Below are 16,524 nucleotides of genomic sequence, written 5' to 3' on the forward strand. Positions count from 1 at the left end.
GGCCACCTCATGCGAAGAGTTGATTCATTGGAAAAGACTTTGATGCTGGGAGGGATTGGGAACAGGAGGAGAAGGGCACGACAGAGGATGAGATAGCTGGATGGCATCACGGACTCGATGGACATGAGTCTGAGTGAACTCCGTGAGTTGGTGATGGACAGGAAGGCCTGGTGTGCTGCGATTCATGGGGTCACAAAGAGTCGGACATGACTGAGTGACTGAACTGAACTGTGAACTCATAATAAACTTGTAGAATAGATGAATAACAAACTTTTGTTGAGTTAAGCACCTTAAATTTCTTTCTCTTTTTATCACTGTGTGATGCTCTCTATCATGACTGGTACAAATGTTGATAGCTAGAAGTGGATGATTCCATTAAAAAAACCCTAAACATATGGCATTGGCTTAGGGACTTGTTAGTGGATAGTGAAGATGCTAGAAGGATGGGGATCTCTCTGATGCAATGCAAAATTTCTTAAAAATTGGCTCAGCAGTAACATGAAAAGTAGACAATGTCCCTAATGAAAACATGGTTTTAGGAGAGGAAATTTAAAAATAGAAAGTTACTAGCATATTTTAGTTGCTGTTGGGTATATGTGACAAGGTCTTACAAGAAAGAAATAAGCACAATTTGAAACAGAGATTAAAGAGATTAGAGAGAGAGCAGAAATGTGGAGACTTGCCATGGTCACTGGAGAAGGCAATGGCACCCCACTCCAGTACTCTGGCCTGGAAAATTCCATGGACGGAGGAGCCTGGTAGGCTGCAGCCCATGGGGTCGCACAGAGTCGGACACGACTGAACGACTTCACTCTCACTTTTCTCTTTCATGCATTGGAGAAGGAAATGGCAACCCACTCCAGTGTTCTCGCCTGGAGAATCCCAGGGATGGCGGAGCCTGGTGGGCTGCCGTCTGTGGGGTCGCACAGTGTCAGACACGACTGAAGCGACTTAGCAGCAGCAGCAGCGGCCATGGTCACAGAGCAAGACAGGCAACTCTTCTTATCTTCCATTTGTAACAATACACTAAGAATTCGTTTAAACAGCAGATACTAATTATATATCACCCATTCCGCAAGTATCAAATCAAGGTGTGACTAGTTTACTCATTTTTAAAACCTCTAAATAGATTAAAGCCCTCTACCTATATCTTCTTCAGTAGACAAAATGGCTGGGGGAAAGGATGATGGAAAACTCAAAGTATCTGCAATTAAGTTGGAAATACTTCAAGTGTGGTTTCTGTAATGAGAACTAAAATAAGATATACATCTCCTATTTATGTTTTCAAGAAAATTGTGCTATTAAAAAAAATCATGAACCTGTGCTAAAAAATCATTTTTTCAAGACATAAAACAGCCCTTGCATTCTAGAAAGAGGTTGCAGAAAGTTACTTAGTGCCTAAGAATAGTGTCTTCTCCAACAGTTCAGATTTAGTAATAGAGAAGAAAAACTCATATGGGAAACAGAATTTTTCCTGGGTTCATCATAAACAAAGTATTGTGGGGCAGTCCCCCAAATAATATCTAGTTAAAGAACAAGCCACACCCCAAGAGTAGAAAGTCTTTGAAATAGCTGTCTAGCTAGTTGTTTTAAATGTTCATGAACTATAACCTTCTCTATCTCCATTTTTATCTTTCCATATAATGTCACTTTAAGTTGTCCTTTCCTTCTGCGACTGTGGTGGGTGATTTTGAGCTAGTTCTCAATGATCTGTGCTCTACTGGACATTCATGACCTTGTGAATTCCTCTCCCCTTAAATGTGAGCTGGGCCTGATTACTTGCTTCTAATAAATAGGAGGCAGCAGAATATTTGGTATCACTTGCAACATTAGATTTTAAAAGAACTAGACTTCCATATCACTTGCATTCTCTTTTGCTCTCTCACTTGCTAGCTTTTCTGAAATCAGATGCTATGTTTACAACTACCTGTGGAGAGGTCTACACAGTAAGAAACAATTGGAGGTCACCAGCCAACAGCTTGGAAAAAAAAAGGTGACCCCAAATCCTTGCAACATTTGCTGGGTAAATGTGGAAGCTTATCCTGCACCCAGTGAAATCTTGAGAACTGAGATCTTGGTTACCAGCTTTTAGTATAACTTTAGGTTTTGGTAGATAATTTTTGCTTGGGTTTCACAACCTTCAGATGCCTGGTAACTCCAAACCAAGAGTCATGGCAAAGTTTTGATAGCTTCTTAAAAGAAAGGGCTTTTTTTCTCTCAGTACATTCTGAGAGATGTGGTCATTATTTTAAAAAAAAAAAAAAGCAAAAACATTTGCATAATTGCCATTTCTCCCACCATCAGATGAGGCAGGCCCTTTTCTTAAGAGAATTTTAACCTTCCACACAATGCCACTTTTCCTGCCCCCATCTTTTCTCAATCTGGAGCTGAACCTTCTGAAATGGATGAAATGAACCTGGATTCCTTTGCTTGTCTGGGATGGGAATGCGGTAGACAGCCTCTCACATAGTGACTCTTTCTTCAACATATCATAGCTTTATATTATCCCCTCCCCTGAGTGTGGACTGGACTTACTGACTGTATTCTACCAAATAAAATATAGAAGTTATGGGATGCCATTTCTGTGGTTAGGATATAAAAGGATCATGGCTTCCTCCATATGGACATCTAGCCAAACCCAAAAAGAAGAGGACATAGAATAGGTGAGATCCCCTCATGAGAGGCAGGAAAAAGAAAATCTCTGAAGAAGGAAGAAAAGATACAGGTGCAACACCATTACTGAGGGATAGGTTTAATTCTGAACATCTGAATGTGGAAGATGAACAAATGAATGTATTGAGTTTACAATTTGTAGACTTGCCTGTCCTCCAAAGTTTTTTTTTGCCATTAAAAAGTCATTATATTAGTTTTTGTAAATGTTAGTTCACTCATCTGTAAAACAGGAGTTGTGTTGGTTAAATCCATTTTAAGATTTTTGTAAAAATCAAGTCAAGTAATGTGTAAGGATGGGCATAGCATACCAAGATTGATAAAGAAATTCAGTTGCAAATCAATAATGAAAAAGGCACTGTGGTAGGTAACGCTTATTGGATTATTTCCAATCTGCTTACTTAAATTTCCATTTAAGACAATTTCAAATACCCTATGCCAGCTTTGTCCATTATCATCATGTATTGGTTAGTAAAGTTGAATTTAATGTCATTTGCTTCTGTGTTAGAAGTGCAATTTTATCTTTATTCTTGTTTGGTACTTCATGTTAATATATAATGCTTGGTAGCGCAAACCTCACAGCTATGTGAAAGTCTGGGAAACTTTAATTTTGTTCTGGACCTTGATGCTACAGTAACGTCAGGCTGTATGCCAGCCAAGTGTGACAATTATTTCTGTTTAATTTTCTAATTTCTGTCAGGACTACTTAGCTTGCCAATGAAGTCCATCAGTGTCAGAAGCCAAGGCAGCTACTTATAAGCAGTAATAGCTTGTAATAGTAGGTTTAATACCCTAGGGAAAGTAGAAGCCTCTATGGGCTCTTCAATAATTAATACAGGTTTACTTATAAATTTATTCCAATGGAACACACGTGGGACCTAGAACAGTGCTTGGCACATGATGAATACTATCATATCTGTTGACAGTATCTAGAAATAAATAACTGAAAATGAGAGCATCTATGTACATAATTTTCCAAACTGGCTTACTTTTGACAATCAAAAGGAGAGCTATCAGTGAAACTGGCAGAAGCAGGGTCTATCTCAGATTAAACAGGATGTAAATTCATGCTAATATGTATGTTTGCTTTTTGTGATCCTTGTCTTTTGGTTATCAGACAATTATACTTCATAGAACCCAAATACTTAAATAACATGGTATATTTCCTTTAGAACTAGTGGTTGCTTTGAGAACTCAAAAATTGACATGTAAGATTTTCAGGTTTTCAAAGGTAGCAGTTAATTTGTTCATTTAGAATAGAAAGCCCAGAGATAAATCCACACACATATGGACACCTTATCTTTGACAAAGGAGGCAAGAATATACAATGGAGTAAAGACAATCTCTTTAACAAGTGGTGCTGGGAAAACTGGTCAACCACTTGTAAAAGAATGAAACTAGATCACTTCCTAACACCGCACACAAAAATAAACTCAAAATGGATTAAAGATCTAAATGTAAGACCAGAAACTATAAAACTCCTAGAGGAGAACATAGGCAAAACACTCTCAGACATAAATCACAGCAGGATCCTCTATGATCCACCTCCCAGAATTCTGGAAATAAAAGCAAAAATAAACAAATGGGATCTAATTAAAATTAAAAGCTTCTGCACAACAAAGGAAAATATAAGCAAGGTGAAAAGACAGCCTTCTGAATGGGAGAAAATAATAGCAAATGAAGCAACTGACAAACAACTAATCTCAAAAATATACAAGCAACTTATGCAGCTCAATTCCAGAAAAATAAACGACCCAATCAAAAAATGGGCCAAAGAACTAAATAGACATTTCTCCAAAGAAGACATACGGATGGCTAACAAACACATGAAAAGATGCTCAACATCACTCATTATTAGAGAAATGCAAATCAAAACCACAATGAGGTACCACTTCACACCAGTCAGAATGGCTGCGATCCAAAAATCTGCAAGCAATAAATGCTGGAGAGGGTGTGTAGAAAAGGGAACCCTCCTACACTGTTGGTGGGAATGCAAACTAGTACAGCCACTATGGAGAACAGTGTGGAGATTCCTTAAAAATTGCAAATAGAACTACCTTATGACCCAGCAATCCCACTGCTGGGCATACACACCGAGGAAACCAGAATTGAAAGAGACACATGTACCCCAATGTTCATCGCAGCACTGTTTATAATAGCCAGGACATGGAAACAACCTAGATGTCCATCAGCAGATGAATGGATAAGAAAGCTGTGGTACATATACACAATGGAGTATTACTCAGCCGTTAAAAGAATTCATTTGAATCAGTTCTGAGGAGAGGGAGAGGGTGGGATGATTTGGGAGAATGACATTCTAACATGTATACTATCATGTGAATTGAATCGCCAGTCTATGTCTGACGCAGGATGCAGCATGCTTGGGGCTGGTGCATGGGGATGACCCAGAAAGATGTTATGGGGAGGGAGGTGGGAGGGGGTTCATGTTTGGGAACGCATGTAAGAATTAAAGATTTTAAAATTAAAAAAATAAAAAACTAAAAAAAAATCCTCAAAGTAACTAACAAAGAAATAAATTATGAATATTATACAAAAAAAAAAGAATAACATGATGATCATTGTGACTGAGCATCACTGAAAATGTGTAAAATACAGCTTAATCTTGACTTCAAATCTTTGGACAATGTATGTTCTTGAGATGACTTAAACATAAATTTGAGAGCCAACAAAAATTTTGTACATTTCTATGATTAGTTAAATCAATTTGATTATAGGTTTTCAGGGACTTTAAATCAAATTATTCAGAAAAACAGTTTTTCCAGATGAATAGAAATTTTAATCTTTGATAACAGATGTTAATTTTGGAGTCTTTATTGGCCAATAAATTTCCTTCTAGGAAAAATAAATGCTAGTCAATGTTGACCCTTATTTTCTCTTTAAATTATTGTTTTTGTTACACACCTGATATACTTGACGGATAAGTTTGCAAGCGAAGCTTAGAGGATTGTGTTGATTTGTGATTGAGTGATTTGAGAAACGGACAGTTATTTCATGACCATTTTGGTAAACTGCAGCCTAAATATTATCTAATTAAGGAGCAGTCCATAACTCTACTTCCTGGAGGGAATATATGGCAGCCTAGTCTTTTAAATCCTGAGGCTTTACAATTAAAATATTACTAGTGCCATGGAAATACAAATTTGAATTTTCATCACCTGCCACTTCATGGCTACAATTTCAAGTGGTTTCCATATTTTGATTATGAAAGGCAGTACAAGTAGAATTACCAGTAACATTAAATGCTTATTTTGTGTAATCAACTGTGATCACAGCTTGATGACATTTTTCTCTCACAGCAAATACTGCTTTAAAAAAAAAACAATCTTAATTAAATTTCAATTCAGCTGATGTTTCCACCATTGTCCACCTTACTCTTGCTCTTTAAACTTTTTCTTTTCATGCAAAGGTCCATTAAAAATCTTTACAGAGCAAATTATCCTATTCATACCATTTAATTATGCATTTCTTCTGCTTTATAATCAGATTGTGCTGTATAGTCTTAGTTAATTTAAAGTATATCCACAGTAATGTACTCCTTATTGGAGTTATATTGCACCGAAAGATTCAAAACTGAGTCATTTGTATGCCTTATGTTTTTTTCTGAATTATGAGTCAGTTGAATTACTAATATTGAAGATACACTGATGATTTTAAGTGCTCTGTACAGACTTTTGGACTCTGTGGGAGAGGGAGAGGGTGGGATGATTTGGGAGAATGGCACTGAAACATGTATACTATCATGTAAGAAACAAATAGCTAGTCTAAGTTCGATACAGGATACAGGATGCTTGGGGCTGGTGCACTGGAATGACCCAGAGAGATGATATGGGGAGGGTGGTGGGAGGGGTGTTCAGGGTTGGGAACTCATGTACACCTGTGGTGGATTCATGTCAATGAATGGCAAAACCAATATAGTATTGTAAAGTAAAAAAACTAAATTAAGAAAAAATTAAGTGCTCTGTTCACTTTAAACTCACATCAACAACAAGAAATCACAGTGTAATCCATATAGTTAACATTTACTTATTCTGAATAAAGCACTATTTTCAGCATTTTACGTATGAATTCAGGAGTTGGAAAACTATATATCATGGGATAAATCAAGCCCTTCTACATATTTTTATAAGTAAAGTTTTATTGGCTCACAAGATTACACATTAGCCTTCATATTACCTATTGTGGGTCTCAAAGAACAGTGACAAAGTTGATTGGGAGTTGCCATAGACATCTTACAACCTATGAACTCATTAAAATTCGAAAAATTGTGGTTTTCATCCCCAAGAAGAAGAAATGCAAAAAAAAAAAAAAAAAAAGGCTGAGGAGGCCTTACAAATAGCTGTGCAAAGAAGAGAAGCGAAAAGCACAGGAGAAAAGGAAAGATATACCATTTCAGTGCAGAGTTCCAAAGAATATCAAGGAGAGATAAGAAAGCCTTCCTCAGTGACCAGTGCAAAGAAATAAGGAAAACAATAGAATGACAAAGACTAGAGATCTCTCAAGAAGATTAGAGATACGAAGGGAACATTTTATGCAAACATGGCCTTGATAAAGGACAGAAATGATACGGACCTAACAGAAGTAGAAGATAATAAGAAGAGGTGGCAACAACACACAGAACTATGCAAAAAAAAAAAAAAAAAATCTTCATGACCCAGATAATCATGATGGTGTGATCACTCATCTAGAGCCAGATGTCCTGAATACAAAGGCAAGTGGGCTTTAGCAAGAATCAATACGAACAAAGCTGGAGGAGGTGATGGAATTCCACTTGAGCTATTTCAAATCATGAAAGTTGATGCTGTGAAAGTGTTGCACTCAATATGCCAGCAAATATGGAAAACTCAGCAGTGGCCACAGGACTGGAAAAGGTTAATTTTCATTCCAATCCCAAAAAAAGGTAATATCAAAGAATGTCCCAACTACCACACAATTGCACTCCTCTCACACACTAGTAAGTTCAGTTCAGTTTAGTTTAGATCAGTTGCTCAGTTGTGTCCAACTCTGCGATCCCAAGAATCACAGCACACCAGGCCTTCCTGTCCATTACCAACTCCTGAGTTTACTTAAACTCATGTCCATTGATTCGGTGAAACCATCCAGCCGTCTCAACTTCTGTCGTCCCCTTCTCCTCCTGCCACCAATCCCTCCCAGCATCAGGGTCTTTTCTAATGAGTCAACACTCCGCATGAGGTGGCCAAAGTATTGGAGTTTCAGCTTCAATATCAGTCTTTCCAGGGAACACCCAGGACTTATTTCCTAGAGGATGGACTGGTTGAATCTCCTTGCAGTCCAAGGGACTCTCAAGAGTCTTCTCCAACACCTCAGATCAAAAGAATCAATTATTAGGAGCTCAGCTTTCATCAAAGTCCAACTCTCATATCCATACATGATCACTGGAAAAACAATAGCCTTGACTAGACAGACCTTTATTGGCAAAGTAATGTCTCTGCTTTTGAATATGCTGTCTAGGTTGGTCATAACTTTCCTTCCAAGGAGCAAGCATCTTTTAACCTGCAATGATTTTTGAGCCTCCAAAGGTACTCCTTTTCCTATTTGGAACCGGTCTGTTGTTCCCTGTCCATTTTTAACTGTTGCTTCCTGATCTGCATATAGGTTTCTCAAGAGGCAGGTCAGGTGGTCTGGTATTCCCATCTCTTTCAGAATTTTCCACAGCTTAGTGTGATCCACACAGTCAAAGGCTTTGGCATAGTCAATAAAGCAGAAATAGATGTTTTTCTGGAACTCTCCTGGTTTTTGATGATTCAGCGGATGTTGGCAATTTGATCTCTGGTTCCTCTGCCTTTTCTAAAACCAGCTTGAACATCAGGAAGTTCATGGTTCATGTATTGCTGAAGCCTGGCTTGGAGAATTTTGAGCATTACTTTGCTAGCGTGTGAGATGAATGCAATTGTGCGGTAGTTTAGGCATTCTTTGGTGTTGCCTTTCTTTGGGATTGGAATGAAACTGACCTTTTCCAGTCCTGTGGCCACTGCTGAGTTTTCCAAACTTGCTGGCATATTGAGTGCAGCACTTTCACAGCATCATCTTTCAGAATTTGAAATAGCTCAACTGTAATTCCATCACTTCCACTAGCTTTGTTCCTAGTGATGCTTTCTAAGGCCCACTTGACTTCACATTCCTTATCTCTGGGTCTAGGTGAGTGATTACACCATCGTGATTATCTGGGTCATGAACATCTTTTTTGTACAGTTCTTCTGTATATTCTTGCCACCTCTTCTTAATATTTTCTGCTTATGTTAGGACCATACGATTTCTGTCCTTTATTCAGCCCATGTTTACATGAAACGTTCCTTTGGCGTCTCCAATTTTCATGAAGAGTTCTCTAGTTTTTCCCATTCTGTCGTTTTGTTCTACTTCTTTGCATCGATCGATGAGGAAGGCTTTCTTATCTCTCCTTGCTATTCTTTGGAACTCTGCATTCAGATACTTATATCTTTCCTTTTCTCCTTTGCTTTTCACTTCTCTTCTTTTCACAGCTGTTTGTAAGGCCTCCTCAGACAGCCATTTTGCTTTTTTGCATTTCTTTTCCATGGGGATGGTCTTGATCCCTGTCTCCTGTACAATGTCACGAACCTCCGTCCATAGTTCATCAGGCACTCTGTCTATCAGATCTAGTCCCTTAAATCTACTTTTCACTTCCACTGTATAGTCATAAGGGATTTGATTTAGGTCATACCTGAATGGTCTAGTGGTTTTCCCTACTTTCTTCAATGTAAGTCTGAATGTGGCAATAAGGAGTTCATGATCTGAGCCACAGTCAGCTCCCAGTCTTGTTTATGCTGACTGTATAGAACTTTTCCATCTTTGGCTTCAAGAATATAGTCAGTCTGATTTTGGTGTTGACCATCTGGTGATGTCCATGTGTAGAGTCTTGTGTTGTTGGAAGAGGGTGTTTGCTATGACCAGTGCGTTCTCTTGGCAAAATTCTATTAGCTTTTGCCCTGCTTCATTCCGTACTCCAAGGCCAAATTTGCCTGTTACTCCAGGTGTTTCTTGACTTCCTACCTTTGCATTCCGGTCCTGTATAATGAAAAGAACATCGTTTTTGGGTGTTAGTTCTAAAAGGTCTTGTAGGTCTTCATAGAACCATTAAACTTCAGCTTCTTCAGTGTTACTAGTCAGGGCATAGACTTGGATTACTGTGATACTGAATGGTTAGCCTTGGAAATGAACAGAGATCATTCTGTCATTTTTGAGACTGCCTCCAAGTACTGCATTTCGGACTCTTTTATTGACCATGCTGGCTACTCCATTTCTTCTAAGGGATTCCTGCCCACAGTAGTAGATAAAACGGTCATCTGAGTTAATTCACCCATTCCAGTCTATTTTAGTTTGCTGATTCCTAGAATGTCAACATTCACTCTTGCCATCTCATGTTTGACCACTTCCAATTTGCCTTGATTAATGGACTTAACATTCCAGGTTCCTATGCAGTATTTCTCTTTACAGCATCAGACCTGGCTTCCATCACCAGTCACATCCACAACTGGGTATTTTTTTTTTTTTTTGCTTTGTCTCCATCCCTTCATTCTTTCTGGGGTTGTCTCTCCACTGATCTCCAGTAGCATATTGGGCACTTACCAACCTGAGGAGTTCCTCTTTCAGTATCCTATCATTTTGCCTTTTCATACTGTTCATGGGGTTCTCAAGGCAAGAATACTGAAATGGTTTGCTATTCCCTTCTCCAGCGGACCACATTCTGTCAGATCTCTCCACCATGACCCGCCCATCTTGGGTGGCCGCACACAGCATGGCTCAGTTTCATTGAGTTAGAGAAGGCTGTGGTCCATGTGATCAGATTGGCTAGTTTTCTCTGATTATGGTTTCAGTGTGTCTGCCCTCTGATGACTTCTTGCAACACCTACCTTCTTACTTGGGTTTCTCTAAGTTGGTTTAAAGCTCAACATTCTGAAAACTAAGATCTGGTTCCATCACTTCATGGCTAATAGATGGGGAAACAATGGAAAGAGTGATAGACTTTATTTTCTTGGTCTTCATAATCACTGCAGATGGTGACTGCAGACATGAAATTAAAAGACCCTTGTTCCTTGGAAAAAAAAGTTATGGCCAACGTAGTCAGCATATTAAGAAGCAGAGACATCACTTTGCCAACAATGGTCTGTCTGGTCAAAGCTGTGGTTTTTCCAGTGGTCAAGTATGGATGTGAGAGTTGAACATGGGGTATCTCTTCATGTCTGCTCCAGCAAAATGCAGCTGCTGCTCCTTACCTTGGATGAGGAGTATCTCCTCATTGTTGCTCCTCCTGACCTTGAACATGGAAGTAATGCTAAAAATTCTCCAAGCCAGGCTTCAGCAATACGTGAACCATGAACCTCTAGATGTTCAAGCTGGTTTGATAAAAGGCAGAGGAACCAGAGATCAAATTGCCAACATCCGCTGGATCATCAAAAAAGCAAGAGAGTTCCAGAAAAACATCTATTTCTGTTTTATTGACTATGCCAAAGCCTTTGACTGTGTGGATCACCACAAACTGTGGAAAATTCTGAGAGGGATGGGAATACCAGACCACCTGACCTGCCTCTTGAAAAATCTGAATGCAGGTCAGGAAGCAACAGTTGGAACTGGACACGGAACAACAGACTGGTTCCCAGTAGGAAAAGGGGTATGTCAAGGTTGTATATTGGCACCCTGCTTATTTAACTTATATGCAGAGTACATCATGAGAAATGCAGGGCTGGAAGAAGCACAAGCTGGAATCAAGATTTCCGGAAGAAATATCAATAATCTCAGATATGCAGATGACACCACCTTTAAAGTGAAGAAGAATTAAAGAGCCTCTTGATGAAAAAGAAGGAGGAGAGTGTAAAAGTTGGTTTAAAGCTCAACATTCAGAAAACTAAGATCTGGTTCCATCACTTCATGGCTAATAGATGGGGAAACAATGGAAAGAGTGACAGACTTTATTTTCTTGGTCTCCATAATCACTCCAGATGGTGACTGCAGACACGAAATTAAAAGACTCTTGTTCCTTGGGGAAAAAAAGTTATGACCAACATAGTCAGTATATTAAGAAGCAGAGACATCACTTTGCCAACAATGGTCTGTCTGGTCAAAGCTGTGGTTTTTCCAGTGGTCAAGTATGGATGTGAGATTTGGACTGTGAAGAAAGCTGAGGGCCGAAGATGCTTTTGAACTGTGGTGTTGGATAAGACTCTTGAGAGTCCCTTGGACTGCAAGGACATCCAACCAGTCCATTCTCTCCGAAATCAGTCCTGAATATTCATTGGATGGACTGATGTTGAAGCTGAAACCAATACTTTGGCCACCTGATGTGAAGAACTGACTCATTTAAAAGACCCTAATGCTGGGAAAGATTGAAGGCAGGAGGAGAAGGGGACGACATAGGATGAGATGGTTGGGTGGCATCACTCACTCAATGGACATGAGTTTAAGTAAACTCCAGGATTTGGTGATGGACAGGGAGGCCTAGTGTGCTGCAGTCTGTGGGGTCACAAAGAGTCAGACATGATTGAGTGACTGAACTGAACTGATGAAGACTCAGATACCTGCTATCAGAAAATATTTGCCAATTCTTGCATTAAAACATTTTTTAACCTTTCATTTTCCATTGGGGTATAGCTGATGAACAATATTATGACAGCTTCAGGTGAACAGTGAAGGGACTCAGTAAGATATATACCTGGATTCATTCTCCCCTAATCTCTCCTTCCATCCAGGTGTCCACATAACATTGAGAAGTGTTCCGTGTTAAAACTTTTGATCTCCTTGATAGTCATATAATACTATCACTCTGATTTTAATGTCTACTTCAAAGATAAAGGATATGGGACAATGAGAGGTTAGATGACTTGCCCAAGGTCATATGCTGCTAATAAATGCAAGGGCAAGGATTAAACCCAGAAAACTGTCTCCACAGTTTTTATTGAACTGTGCTAAACTGCATTCAAATAGAGAATTATGTTTACCACCTAAGATTAAGCAATTATTTAAACATATTTCTATTAACAAAAATTGATTAGGTACTAATAGCTTTTCCCCAAAGCATAAAACACTTCACAATTGTTGACTAATGTGAATTTTAAGACTAAATCTCTGTCTGCTTTCTGTTATTCATGGTGGATTTCAGATGTGAAATTCACTCTGTCGTGTAAAGCAGAACTTTCAACCAGTCTCTATAAATTCTACTAGAGAGAGGAATTTTATATGAATGAAATATATGAATTTTAGTTAGCCTAAGACAAATAGCAGTGGATAAAAGGATTTTAAAATCTCTGTGTCCTCAAACATGTTCCCGTCCTTACAGCTGTTATAGGAAGTGTTTAGAAAATGATACTAATTAGAGAAGATAATGGGTAATGGTGTAATCAAGACTAAAATTTTAGATTATGACTATAGCCTTTGAGGGGAGGTCTTAACAGTATTTAAACCATTCATCCATACCCAATTCCTTTGGGAAATTAAAATTTTGCACTAATCAGAGCAGGTTTTCTGCCACTACCAGCACATGATGGACTTTGCAATAATAGGCAGGACAAATGTTCTTTTTCACACTTGTAACAGGGTTCCCATGGCAACACTCCTTGTATGCATTCAAATGAAACTTTTCTTTTTCCTTCAAGAATCTTTCTTTTTTCTTCATTCTATCTAATCTTTTTCATTAAAAATAAATACCTTGATATTTAAGAGGCTAAAACTTACCAATGAGCCCTAGTTCTCCATTTTCCCTAGAAAATGTTTAGAAGAAAAATACACGCACTGGACATTGTCTTTCTTTCTTATTATATCACAAGTAATAGTCAGAACCAGCTTTGTACAAGGAAGATGATTATGAGTGTTCAGACAATTCTGAATTACAGACCTGAGTTAGAAGCTTAGGGCATGTGATTTCTGCAAACATGCAGCAATATACTAGGAATTCTTATTCTAATGCCCAAAGATAAGGTAGTATAATATGGGGATTGTGCTGAGACCAGACTCTGTTGTGCATATTGGAAGCCATCTTGATTTATCATCCAGTGATCTGTATATTGATAAGGCACAGATTCTGCTGTTAGTAGCTGGCATTTGGTAAGTGAAAGTGAAAGTCGTTCAGTCGTGTCTGACTCTTTGTGACCCCATGGACCATACAGTCCATGGAATTCTGTAGGCCAGAATACTGGAGTGGGTAACCTTTCCCTTCTCCAGGGGATCTTCCCAACCCAGGGATCGAACCCAGGTCTCCCACATTGCAGGAGGATTCTTTACCAGCTGAGCCACAAGGGAAGCCCAAGAATACTGGAGTGGTAGCCCTTTCCTTCTACAGCGAATCTTCGTGACCCAGGAACCATCCCAGGGTCTCATGCATTGCAGGCAGATTCTTTACCGACTGAGCTATCAGGGAAGCCCAGCATTTGGTAAAGACATAAACTATTTCTAGTAAATAACTCCATAGGAGAAATATGGTCTTGGGAGAATTTTCTGGGAGAGTTTTACTACAAAATAATTAATCCAGAGCAAAAATAGAATAAATAAAGACAGTAAGACACAGAAAGGGAGAATGTTAGCTGATGTGCACAGAAATTGATCCTTATAGATACACTCAGTGAAAATACTCCATGCAGAATAAAATGCTGCAGTACAGTGCTATCTGATGTGTGAGTGATGGGGTGGTGCTGGTTTGCCAGCTGTTGGTTAGTGGTATTCAACAGGATAAGTTCAGCCCATACAAATTGCCAGTGCACACACTTTTGGTATGATTGTGTTGTTTGTTTGTTTGTTTTTTAATATTTTCTTCTCTGTTGTGTTAATTATATTTATTGAAACGTAATGGTCTATGTAGGGGCTTTTGTGGCTCAGTGGTAAAGAATGTGCCTGCCAATGCAGGAGATGTGGGTTTGATCCTTGGGTTGAGAAGATCCCTTGAAGAGGACATGGCAACTGACTCCAGTATTGCCTGGGAAATTCCATGGACAGAGGAGCCTGGCATGCTACAGTCCCTTGAGTCATGAAGGGTCAGGCACGAAGTAGCCACTATTCAACAGCAATGGTATATGTATTGAATCTAATAATAAAAAAATCGGGCTTCTACTTTTCATGATTTTGGTTTAATTTTTTTTCCAATAATTCATGAATGCTTTATCCTATTGAAGCATTATTGTAATAATACCATCGTAATTCAGTTTAGTCACTTATCATGTCCAACTCTTTGTAACCCCATGGACTGTGGCACACCAGGCTTCCCTGTTCACCACCAAACTCCTAGGGCTTGCTCAAACTCATGTCAATCGAGTCAGTGATTCCATCCAACCATCTCATCCTCTGTTGAACTCTTCTCCTGCCTTCAACCTCTCCCAGCATTGGAGTCTTTTCTCAGGAGTCAGTTCTTTGCATCAGGTGGCCAAAGTATTGGAGCCTCAGCTTCAGCATTGGTCCATCCAATGAATATTCTGGATTGATTTTCTTTGGAATTGACTGATTTAATCTCCCTGCAGTTCAAGGGACGCTCAAGAGTCTTCTCCAACACCACAGTTCAAAAACATTAATTCTTTGGTGTTCAGCTTTTTTTGTGGTCCAACTCTCACATCCATACATGACTACTGGAAAAACCATAGCTTTGACTAGACAGACCTTTGTTGGCAAAGTGATGTATCTCCTTTTTAATATGCTGTCTAGTTTGGTCATAGCTTCTCTTCCAAGGAGCACATGTCTACTTTCTTGGCTGCAGTCACCATCTGCAGTGACTTTGGAGCACAAGAAATAAAGTCTATCATTGTTTCCATTGTTTCCCCATCTGTTGGCCATGAAGTGATGGGACTGGATGCCATAATCTTCATTTTTTGAATGTTGAGTTTTAAGGCAGCTTTTTAACTCTCCTCTTTCACATTCATCGAGAGGCTCTTTAGTTCCTCTTCACTTTCTGCAATGAGAGTGATATCATCTGTATATCTGAGCTTATTGATATTTCTCCTGGCAATCTTGTTTTCAGCATAATAGTATATTCTTCTAAAATAGTACAGGAAATATTGTATAGTTGACATTAGGTCATACTGGATGATTGTGGTTCTCTGTCTCTGTGTGCTTGAATAAGTTAATTTCATTTTTCCTGAAAAAGTTCTTTGTGTGTATTGTTTTACATCATTATCATAATACATCTATGAAACAGACTTTATTTTCTCCATTTTACAAATAAAGCAACTAATGCTTAAGAAGATTGTAATCCCTTGTCTGTCTCTGTCTTGGTCAAGATGACTGGAAGTGGAACATAACTCAAATGATTTCAGGCATCTTAACAAAGGGACTCCTTACAGACTGGTGAGCAGAATAAAAAATGGATATTGAAGTATCCAGATGCTGGCAAAGGTAGAAAGTCATCATCACATGTAGATCTGAATGGGCAATGGAATAAAGCAGTTACTGGAGTGACAGCTATACCAACAAGCTGCCCTACTGGACCTGGGTCATGAGGTGGAGGACCACAATCACTACCAACCTGTAGCCTGAGTAATAAGTACCCAACCTCTCTCTCCAGAGAAAACTGGAGATGTAAAAAGAGGGGCCACCATTTCCTCTCCCACATACACGTCTCTTGCCTGGAGACACAGGTGCTCAAACTATTTATCAAGCTCTGTCTCAGATCTCTCTCTGGCATAAGTCTCTTCCATGGCTTTGGGAGGGAGTCAATGTATTTAGAAATCATTTTTGGTAAAATTTGAAAAAGTAATTTAAAAAATCACTACTCATAAAGAATTCTTTATGAATTTCCTTTCCAATTCTATATGAATTCTTTATGAATTTCCTCTCCAATTTTCCTTTACCTACTGATTGGTGTTTTAGAGAGGTCACTGATATTTT

The sequence above is a fragment of the Ovis aries genome, chromosome 6 (genome assembly GCF_016772045.2).
Source record: "Ovis aries strain OAR_USU_Benz2616 breed Rambouillet chromosome 6, ARS-UI_Ramb_v3.0, whole genome shotgun sequence".
In the NCBI taxonomy this organism is placed as follows: Eukaryota; Metazoa; Chordata; class Mammalia; order Artiodactyla; family Bovidae; genus Ovis; species Ovis aries.